This window comes from Bombyx mandarina, chromosome 01 (assembly GCF_030267445.1).
Source record: "Bombyx mandarina strain Sakado chromosome 01, ASM3026744v2".
In the NCBI taxonomy this organism is placed as follows: domain Eukaryota; kingdom Metazoa; phylum Arthropoda; class Insecta; order Lepidoptera; family Bombycidae; genus Bombyx; species Bombyx mandarina.
Window position 1 is genome coordinate 257,959 of NC_143208.1, and position 12,163 is coordinate 270,121.

The window sequence follows — 12,163 nt, forward strand, 5'->3', positions numbered from 1 at the left end:
CGAGTTCTTACTGTACAGAAGTTCGACGCGATTGTTCGGTGTGAGTTTGCGATTGATGTATCGCCCCCAGACCCAGGCGAGGCCAATGTTAACGCCGTCCCGATCCTAATAAAAGTTTTTTTCAAGCCCTTTACTTTCTTATAAATAATATCACAAGAAATAATAGAGCACGTGTGTCGATAGCTAAAGGGTGATTTCATTTTGAAAAATTGAGTAGACCCTAATTCTTCCTATCTACGTATTTGTGTATGTATCTATGCATTTATGTATGTATGTACGTATGTATGTATATATGTAGGTAGGTATGTATGTATGTACGTATGTATGTACATAATTATGTATGTGTGTATGTTTGTGTGTCTTATTGTTTCAGGTTTCATCAGCGCTACCACTGTTGTACATTTTCGGCAATTAATCCCTTGTAAGCGGAACAAAAACACAATAAATGTATTGGGACCGTGCTAAAGAACTCGTTTGACTCTAATACAATTAACAAGATAGTCAATTTTATTGGTTTACTAATTCGGAGACGCAGCCTATGGACCTATTCGTTTATCTCATTCCTTTTGATTGGCGTAGTTCAGTGTGATCGATAATTTTTAATCACTTCCAATCAACTGTCGAGTGGGGGACCCGAGTTACAGAAAATCTTTGGTATAAATCAGTCTTTAAGAAATTACGCGAAGGACATCTCGAGCGTCCGGACGATCGGATGTGATTAATTCAATTATTTTGAACCAGGTGCTATTTCCAAGATTCAAAAAAATATTCAAGTTTTCTCAGTCTAAAACGTTGATTTCTGACGTAACAGTTGATTTCTGAGTCTCAAATTTGTCTCAACAACTTTGTACATACTTCTTACATTGTACATTCAAATAATTAACAAAATAACGAATACCTATTTTTATTTTAATTACACTAACTACACTAGATGCTGGCTGCCCGACGGTCCGTCTACGAGTCGTAGCACCGGCTATTGTAACACCTCCATAGTTACAATGTCTATTAATCAACGATCTTGTCAAAGCTCTCCAGATCCCTCCTCCTTCATTACTGGTGGTAGGAGCTCTGGTGAGTCCGCGCGGGTAAGTACCACCACCCTGCCTAGTTCTGCCGTGAAGCAGTAATGCGTTTCGGTTTGAAGGGTGGGGCAGCCGTTGTAACTATACTTGAGACCTTAGAACTTATATCTCAATGTGGGTGGTGTATTTACGTTGTAGATGTCTATGAACTCCGGTAACCACTTAAAACCAGGTAAGCTGTGAGCTCGTCCACCGATCTAAGCAATAAAAAAAATATATATATAATGGTGACAGGGCATAATAGACCTGCACGATTGCGGACCACGGTCTATTGGTCCCGTGACGCACTCGTTTGGACGGTGCAGTAGTCGCCCCCTGCTCTTTAAATGCGTAACAAAAAAAACCTAAAGCATCTTAATATCGGGCGTGCTGTAATCTCGTTCGTCTTCTACTACCGCTAGTATACAACGCTACTACTCCTACTAATAGCCAAATTGTATTTGCACGGTATTTTCTCACTAGCTACGACATGCGATATTGATATACAACCTTATCTACATAGTAATGGCGTATTTGGCAGCGCAGAACAAAAATTAGATAAACTTTTCTTTCACACCACGAATTAAATAGATTTTCACAGATTGATAACAATTTCTAAATTATAATTATAAATACATCAAACAATTAATAATGATTTTTTGAACAAGTACGTAGTTAATAACATGTATTGACGGACGAGGACGTCTAATATGTAACCACCAGCATCACACGTCAATGATAGTCTGATTAAAACCGGTTTAGATTTAATTCAATAATTCTTTTGTTTTTACCGCTGCGAACAGTCAATCCAACGGCCGACGGCCAATTTGATCCGGCACAGCTAAGATGTTACCAATGACAGAGGACTCTCCTCAAACAATCTTTGAAAAAAAACAGGACTCTCAAAACACTGTGATATTAAGTGGCAACAAAATATCTGAAAATGCATTATAGATGAACGCGATACAGGTGATATGGATGAAATCTGCGTCGGCGGCGAGCAGTGCATTAGTAAATAGGAGATAAAGGTTTATCTTGATAGGGATTATCTCAAACAACTCCTCAGGGCACTTTTCGTGGAGCATACGTTACAAAACTCAGAAATAACCGTAGTTCTTCGATAAATTGAGACGTTCCAAACGATCCGAAAGAAAGAGATTACAGACAATTCCCGCGGCTCTCTTATGTATGCAATCAAACGAAAGTAGCTGGTATGTCGGAGTTGCAGAGATTGAAGCTATTCCGAATAACTCTGATACTGAACACTACTAAAAATGATCCTAATATCTTGACGACCAATTTGTAATTATCGTGTCGGCAAAAACGAAATGTTGAAAATCATAAATTGTTTTTATTCAAACCAACCACTTTAATAGAAATACGAATTCACAATCACAAAACACTGTACTTTCATACGTTTACATTTTGAATGTATCTCAATATTTGAACCGAAAGCTGTTTATCGACTGAAGGCTCCGAAATTAAGGTGCATGAAGAGGTTTATTCAATACATCATTATGATTGACACGTAACGAGCAGATTCCGTCTTCCTTCGCCAATTTCACCAAGAAACGCGCTATTTATGGAAAAACAGTACAGCACCTTGAAAACTTATCGCCCCTTATCGGTCATGACAAGATAATTGGTATGTTCGGAGATTGAAATTACGTTAATTAGTTTTTGTGGATTTTTCTTTTTCAGTTTTCAATTTGTAATTTTTGCTAATACTCGTAGTTCATTGATTTGTTAACCGAAGTAAGTAATTATTTATTTTAAAAAAATATATTGTAAAATAGGTTTATAATAAAAACTTCAAAATAACTTATATTATTACATATTCATAAATTGTATAAATTTCGGTACAATGTATGTATGGCAGCGAAACATGGGTTGCAATCCAAAAGAACGCGCTTACCATCCAAGTTGCCGAAATGAAGATGCTGAGGTGGATGTGTGGTGTGACCAGGCTCGATAAAATCTGCAGTGAGTGTGAGGGAGATCGCCGACAAGATTTAGGAGAGTAAGCGGAGATGGTGTGAACACGTATAAAGGACGCCACCATACTACACAAGAAATTGACCTGCTGCAGCTTGACCTACGCGATCGGAGATTTAGAGGAAGACCAAAGACAAGGCGAAACGATGTAGTGCTGGAGGGCATGAGGGAATGGAATGCTACTGACGATGATGACGAAGCCAGAGCGAACTGGAGGAAAAAAATAAAGAAAGCTGACCCCGCCATCACGTGGGATACATAGCGAAGAGAGAGAGAGAGAAAGAGATAAATCTCGATACAATACCAAAAAATAAAACTATCTAACATCCGGATTTACCATTAATTTCTAACGTATAGTAACAATAAACACAATATTATTTTTAAAATAGTTTATACTGTTTCTCCTCATACTTCGTTATCGTGAGAATCAACCAAAGTAATATTCCATGAAAAAATCGAAGAAAAATACGAACTTTAATAAAATTACGTCACACGAGAATTATAATATTTGGATTTTCGTTCAACGTATTTCTTTTATAAATCGGAATTAGTACGCTTTTTTATTGCCTAGATGAGTGAATGAGCTCACGGCACACCTGGTGTTAAGTCGTTATTGGAGCCCATAGTCAACTATAACAACGAAAATGCCGCCGCCCATCTTGAAACATGATTTCTAAGCTACCACCACAGCCCATCCGTACTACCTGAAACCACTGCATTCATCTGCAGTATGTTTTCAGAGATCTTTTCTGCCACGTACATGCTTTAAAATGAACCCCCATTCACAGAGTTTTCCGAATGCCATGTGTCCTTAATCCATCCAACTAGGCTTCCGGAGAGTGCCAAGTGGTAGTGGTAGGCGGCGGCTTGACTCTGCCTCTAGTATTGCTGAAGGTCCATGAGTGACGGTGACCACTTACCCACTCACTATCAGGTAGGTCGTATGCTAGTCTACCCGTAAGAGCCATAAAAAAGCTTTCACAGCAAACAATAGCCGTATTAAACAAAATATCGAAACACACTACTGCTTCACGTTAGAAATAGGCAGGGTCGTGGTGTCTAACCATGCGGGCTCACAACACGTCCTATCACCAATAAAAACACCCCGAACAAATGCGCACTGAAGGATCATACGCAAAGTGGTAGGCCATAATATGGATATAACAAATGTCGCAGATACTCGTAGCTGACACCCATCCTGAGACTATATGTTGTAATGTTCTATTAGGACTATTCTGAGAAATTTCCCGTTCTCCCGTTTTCCGGAGATTCTCCCGTTGTCTTCACTTTACTAGAGCTTTGGTCGTCCCCAGAACTTATCCCTACTAACTAGAAATGCTTCATTCATTCAAATTATGCGTCTTGAACTAATTTTTCCCCACACTGTCTGGGTTTCCATGAACTCCCATTTAAAAAGTTTCTCAAGCGGCTTGGCTGTTTTCCTAGTTACATCAGTACTCAAGACCGACTGCAACCACTTAACATTAGGTGGGACGCAACCTCCCTTCATTTACAACTTAAAGTCACAACGGCATTTAATAGTTATTGTGTGACCGTTTGACCTGGCAGGCACAATGGCTTCATGGTAGAACAAAACACGACGCTATAGCCGAGTCGCGCGGTGTTCTGACGAGCTTACTACAATATTGTCCTGATACAATGTATAATCACGGGAACTTAATTAATTTCTTATTTTCTCGTTCCATTAAAAAGCTTTAAATATATTAGCCTTCTGATAAACATTCGTGTGAACGGCTTATTCTATCCGTGTTAATGTTTAATATATACATTGTGTATATACATAATCTCTATATGTAATACGTAGAACAGTTCTGGTTTCCCCGATATTAGAAATCCTAGTTTGGGACTATGTAATCAGATGTGATTTACTAAAAAAACTGAATACAGTAAATGATTCTTCTCTATAATTGATGAATACGTGAGAAATGATCGAATTTAAATATAAATGATTAGGTTCCAATGAAGTCCGTAACTTATATTTCATTTTTGAAGCACCCGCCCGCCCACGCCCCCTCGTGCGCTTGATTTTCATGTAAATACGAGAGATTAAAAAAATATTTTTTCTGACAATAGCCCCTAATTATTCATTATTATAGAAAGTTACATGAAATTTCATTTGTTTCTGTGTAACTTATAATAAATAAATGAACAGAAGTTAAATTTAATTATTTCAGTCGTAATTTTCTTTTAGCAATCAACCTATTAGATCAATTATTATCCACAGGTAATCTTTTCATTCTTGATATGGTGACATCCTAAGGAATCATTGAAAGTTCGTCGTTACAAACATTAAATTTCCTTGATAATTTGCAGTCTTATATTTCTTTAGCAATATGTTTTTAATTAAATCTCAACCGTTGCGACGTCCGTTTCTATAATTGTTGTATTACTCGAGTATCTTTTATTACTTACTGAGAATCGTATGCTGAATCTGCCGGCTACTTTTGTTAATTGAATTAATAGATTTGCGTTTGTATTTGTATTTGCAGACAAATCCTATACGTTTTATCAAAAAAAACTGCAAATCTGATCTTTAAATAATAACATCAAATTAACCTTTTTTAATGAGGTACACTCCGATCTGTTTTATGCAAAAAAAGCTCTAAAAATTTCAATGCTTATACGCAAAAGATACATGTCAAAGTATTTTTAATTATTCATGTGATCGTCACAAGTAAAAAGCTACCGCTATTAAGAGGAATTGTGATTTTTTTGTTTAATATGTTTTCAACCACAACTTTTGTTATATTTTTCTTGGAAATCTTTTTTTTTCTTCTAATTTTAACTACACGAAATTATTTTGTGACTGAATTCTAAATTTGTGTTCAAGTAACTTTTGTAGATAATTTCTAAATGATAGCACAGTAACAGTGCGAAATATTTAGAGCCGTCATAATTTATTAGCTCTTAAAAATAACACAATCTTTGAAAGCGCTGTTTAAACAAATAAATCTAAATACGCGAAGATACAAGACCTGAAAATACGCACACACGCGCATAAATATACATACTTAAAAAGTTTTTCAAGGAAAGTACTTAGCATATAGAAATATGAAAAGAAATTACTTTAGAATTGAAAAACTCTTGTAATCAGCATGTAATAATATTAGAATAAAAAAAAATCAAGAAAAAAATAAAATAAAACCTGAAACTAGAAAAAAAACTAGTAATTTTGAGTACTTACATGAAAGAAGGCAAAAGGTAGAAGCTGAGAGCGCGCGGCAATAGCGTAACTTCTGGGTTTCACGAGTCGCGTCCAGACTAGGAGACGATCGGGCCGCGAGTGAGGACGCGGGACCGTCACTCGTCAGGGATATAACTGTTGCGTCGCGCCTGCGCGCCCGCCGCCGGCCCAGCGCTCTCCTGGAACACACACGTACACTGCACACCGACCTCGCTAATTAATATTCTATACCTTTACTGCATAAAGTGGAAAATGCCGCAACCTCACCCCTGTGACGTAAGTGCAACGAGCACCGGGCGTTAGTAGGCAGGCACTGTATGCACAAATAGGATGGATAGATATACCACAGTTAAGTTTTCTAAGCTATTGCATGCAAAATCATGCTACATCAAATTATGTCTTATTTTTTGCACAATACCGTTCAATTTCATGAGTTTGAAAATTTTAAATTGGCTTGCCATTTTATTACAAAAAAATAGAAAATTCAATTTTTCCTGAATAAGCTTCAGCCATACTTTCTATTGAATATTCTTTACTTATTTGCAGCGAATATTCATAATTTCTCTAAATCTGTACCAGATATAGTACAATAAATAAATATATACATTTTGTAAACATTTCATTGGTTGTATTGAATAATGCATTGATGTGGGTAGACAAACATTTTATGTGACAATATTAGTTTCGTTTGTTTTTATGTATCCTGCATTCCAGCTAAATGTATAAATGACAGAATATAAATATCTCATCAACAGACATCGTACCCAAAAGTATTATTTTATAATTATTAATATCTGCGGAGGGTTTCGCCACAGCCCTACCGAATTACTCAATCTCAGCAACTTACTTATCGTATGAAAGACGTCAATGGTTTAGAGTTGCATTAGCAATGCAAGCATTTGCTTGGGAAAGGAAGTCGTTGACAAACAAGAATCCACACTTGCTTCTGCTTACTTGTCAGTTAAGCTGTAATTTGAATATGTAATTGAAATAAAATAAAAAATTGTGATTATAATTTGTATTCTTGTGAAATGAAACAGTCAACGTAGGCGAAACTAATAGCAATCATTTTCTTTGAGAAACGCTGAAGAATCATCCAAACGAAATTGGTTAACGTTGCTCCAATAGTGCTAAAAAGAGGATGCTTGAGTTAATAGAAAAAGTCTTAGATGGGTTTGGACACGATCTTGTTATTGCGAGTGAAATTCAGTACAGAACCTAGTTTACAGTATGTACAACTTATATATCCTATAACGTATAAATGAGTTGATAGGTAACGAGCGACCGAGTATATTAATTATTTTTATACCATGTTTAAATTTAAGTGTAGGTAAATATAATATTTTTTTACAAAATCTGCCCCGTTAGTTTAATATTCACGATATTCCAACTAATTCATGACTACAACCCAATTATTATTTTATTATAGTACAACAATTTTAGAACCATCGTTAATTTGTTAGGACGAGGCATTATTGTTACATGATATCTGCGTTGTGCGAAATTTGAATCTTAATAATTATCGCAACGATAATATGAATAATATTCTGTGGGAAGTGTGCAACGTCTGCTGAATTAAATAGGTAGAAATATTGTTAATTCAAAATAAGAATACATGTCATTTAAAAAATCCCGTATGGCGCAAGTTGGTTTTGTAGTGACTTATTTTTTTATTGCTTGATGAGTGGACGAGCTCACAGCCCACCTGGTGTTAAGTGGTTACTGGAGCCCAAAGACATCTACAATGTAAATGCGCCACATACCTTGAGATATTAGTTCTAAGGTCTTAATATAGTTACAACGGTTGCCCCACCCTTCAAACCGAAACGCATTACTGCTTCACGGCAGAAATAGGCGGGGCTGTGGTACCTAGCCTTTTTTTAATGATTGAAAGATTACTGGTGGCCCGAAGGCCTTTCCAGTTTCACCAGGACAGGTGGGCGAGCAAAGGCTCAGCCAGGAGGGGTGGGATTTCCTAACAACTGCCCGAGCGCCTCCGAAGGAGACCTAACAACTCAAGAGCAATTGCTTCGCGAATGAATGTACTACCGGATCGGAATCACGACCCGCTGAGAAGATCCGGCGAGAAACTCAGCGGGCTGATGCATGGGTTAGGTTGCACGGCGACCTCTTTGTCGAGTTCGACGAGTACGGTTACCGGGGTCCCTAAGCCTGCCCCTAGTATTAGAGCTGAAGGCGTCTAATGCAAAGGTTATTGGATCTGATGGATTCGTAAGGACGTGTCTAGGGCGTCGACGGTGACTGGCTCCTGCATGATCAGGATTCGGGGAGTAGTCAGCGGCGGCAACGATAAGGCGATTATCATGACGCACAGCCTTAGCGAAGTACCGTTCCGACGCTGACTTCATGTATTTCTGTATAGATTCGAGGCCCAGGTCGTCGTGTAGGTTAACGTTCTTCACGAACCACGGAGCTCCGACGCCTAACCTGCAAAAGCGGGATTGTAGAGATTGGAGGGTGTCTACGTGTGTGCGGGCCGCGTGAGCGAACACCACACTCGCGTAAGTCATGACGGGCCTTATGCAAGTTTTGTAAAGTGTCGCCTTGTTCCGAAGGGACATTTTACTCCGCTTACAGATCATGGGGTAGAGTCTACCGAGAATAAACGCGGCACGGTCACGGACTGATTTTATATGCGGGCGGAATGTCATCGATGCATCCAGGGTGACTCCCAGGTACTTGACCTTCCTGGCCCAGGGTATAGGTTGGCCGAAGAGGGTTATCGGGGGTGTGATATTTCTCCTCCTAATGCGTGAGGAAATAAGCGGTGAGTTTCCCCTTTGAAATAACACTGCGGTGCTTTTCGCTGGGTTGATGTCTATGCGCCATTTTCGGAACCACTGTCCTAGGGCTACGGCTGCGCTCTGAAGCTTCTTCGCAATAAGGGACTTATTTCTACTCGAATAGTAAACAGTCATGTCGTCGGCGAATAAAGCTAACTGGGGCGACCGGAGAATATCGTTGACGAATAAGCTAAATAGGAGAGGCGAGAGGACAGAGCCTTGCGGCACTCCAGCCGTGAGTGGGGCGGGTTTGATTTTTATTACACGATGTTAATCCTTCACCGTGGAAGTCAATCGTGAACATTTATTTGTTAAGTACGTATTAGAAAAATTGGTACCTGCCTGCAGGATTCGAACATCGTTGCATCGCTAGATACGAAAGCAGCGGACGTCTTATCCTTTAGGCCACGACGACTTAGACTTATTTGACATAGCACTATTCGGCCAACCCGACGGTGTGTGGTTACTGCTGTCCATCGAGCGCACTCGAGTTGGGCCCATGGACATCATCAACGCGAGGGGCAAAGCTGTGTCCTTGCTGTACTACACGTAAACATATATACGTGTGTCGTGTGGGGCCGTTACATTCGTCGCTGTCCTCTCAATTCTTTATGGATATTTAAATAGCTTTAATGTAATAGCGATTTAAGGTATAATGGCTCAGATGCTTAGAACTTTGGTACTAAAGATTACAGGGATTCTGAAAAATACCCTAATATAACGCATTGTTTCTTGGGGCGCGGCTATATTCCCTGCCTAATCGCTGTTGGCCTAATGAGCTATTCCAACTTCGCGCGAACCGGTAGGTGAGCTCACGGCCTCAACCTGAGAAAATTGCTAACACTAGCCCTAGCAAGAGCAGTGCTTCACTGAATCTACAAGTGGGTCGGAATCGCGATCCATTAAAAAGATCATGTGAGAAATTCAGTGGTTAGCGCACGGGATGATCACAAGCACAGCGTCATCGACCTACAGACGTCAAACACACCTTTTTAAGCCAATATGTACCTGTGTACCTACATTATCAAATATGGTAAGCGTCTGTTCAAAAACATGTTGCGGCATTTAAGCCATAAAGAAAAAATTCAATGTTATGGCTCCAAATAATAGAATAATGTTTTCGAGTCATGGTCGAATTTGAGAGGCTGGCGCTAACAAACAGCTCGCGTGTAAACAACACACTCTTCTGTGGCCGCTTGAATACTTTAAAATAACATTACTGGACAGAGGACGAATGAAGGAGAACGTCGGGTCACTTGTTTGTTTGTCAACTTCAATATGTGCATAATACGAGTGTTACGTTCGCTCGTTTCAATGTTCTTGTAAATCAACTATTCTGCGCTTTCTTTTTGATTTCATTATCATTTTGATTACATCCTGCTGTAATATTTATTAGATTCAAGATTGACTACTCGTAAACTGTTTATACTCTTAGGTGTGATGTAGTTTTGTTCCTTTTTTGTTTCTAATATTAATTTGTAGAGGATATGTGTCAAATATCGGTTTCTCAATCCCAGGAGTTTATATTATAGTAATTTAAGCATGTTAAGTAAGATGTGAATCATATCAATGTGAATAATAAGTCAGTTAAAATCCAGTAGATAAATTCAAAATACATGAATAGCGGATGGACTGGCTGACTGGGTCTGTACCTGGCGAGCACCTAGGGTACTAGAATCAACGGTGATGACGACAGAAAGGCATTGAATGTTTGAATTAATGAACAATTTAACTAATTACCTGGAAACGGCCATGTATCTGATTTAAGTAGGAACCACGGGATCTCCAACTTCGATAGAACTTTAGAATTTCAGATAAATTAAAATAAAGATTAAAATTATTAAAATATCAAATAAAATCACAGAATCATTGCCACGTTAAGAGTAACATTTTGCACATAATAATATATATATATATATATATATATACATACATATTTCCACGTTCGTGTTCGCTGAAGTCCGTCCGTCCCGCGGGGTACACATTTACATTATCATCGAAATGTATTGGGATCGCGGAAAAACAGGCACCTTCTATATTTATTCAAAAGCACGACAGACGTCATCCATAACATTCAGTCCAAGGATATTCAGATGCAGCGGGCGATTGACCCAGAATTCAAATATGGAAAAGGTATTGGGGATTATTTTCTACTAACTTTAAATATTATACTCACCGTAAAACAAACAACTTAAAAAACTTTTGCCTTATATAAATACACATTTATTTATCTCAACATTAAGAATTACTAGTGGTAGGACCTCTTGAGAGTCCGCGCGGGTAGGTACCACCACCCTGCTTATTTCTGCCGTGAAGCAGTAATGCGTTTCGGTTTGAAGGGTGGGGCAGCCGTTGTAACTATACTTCAGACTTTAGAATTTACGACTCAAGGTGGGTGGTGCATTTACGTTGTAGATGTCTATGGGCTCCAGTAACCACTTAATACCATGTGGGCTGTGAGCTTGTCCACCCATCTAAGCAATAAAAAAAAGCTTTACCAGTTGAATGCAAGTTTAATTGTGTAGTTTCAAGACGGGAACAAGTCTTACACACAAAATGCTAAATGTACATTTTTTTTCTAAAATTTATCCAGCATTTGCTACGAATGTCTGGTATGTATGTACATATTCAGCTTCTGATACAAAGGATCTCAGGTTCAATACTGAGCAAAACTATTATGTGTTAAATTTATTTTGAAATCAAATAAATGTATTTGAGTAAGCTGGCATGTTAAACAATTTCATGTGTTTTTGTGTATTTTTGTTCGAAACTCTGACAAAGATTTGATCTATTTATTTAACTTTCAATTCATATTTCGATATTTATTTAATTTTGAATCCACATATGTACGTGTAGTATTACATTTAAGTTGTAATAGGACCGACGGTAGGATGTATGTTATGATATGTTAATATTGGATGGGCATCTGTAACCATTTAGACACACTATGTGGAGAATGAGCTCGATATTCATCTTAGTACAACGCCGGGGAAATATTACGCGAAAGACCGACACTAAATAGAAAAGTAGCGCTCAAAAATAATACAAAACTCAACGTTGATTAATTATTAGCAGCTTTATAGCCCCTAAATGTGTCC

At 38.3% G+C, this 12,163-nt stretch overlaps 1 protein-coding gene across 3 annotated transcripts in view; it reads right to left on the reverse strand.

The window, feature by feature from the left end:
• LOC114247436 (adenylate cyclase type 6) overlaps nucleotides 1-12,163 on the reverse strand; it is a 181,225-nt gene that overhangs the window by 139,898 nt on the left and 29,164 nt on the right. For all 3 annotated transcript variants that reach the window (XM_089739824.1, XM_089739891.1, XM_089739792.1), the window contains exon 2: nucleotides 6,262-6,440. The gene's annotated coding sequence lies outside the window, so the exon portion shown is untranslated. The remainder of the gene's footprint in view (nucleotides 1-6,261; nucleotides 6,441-12,163) is intronic.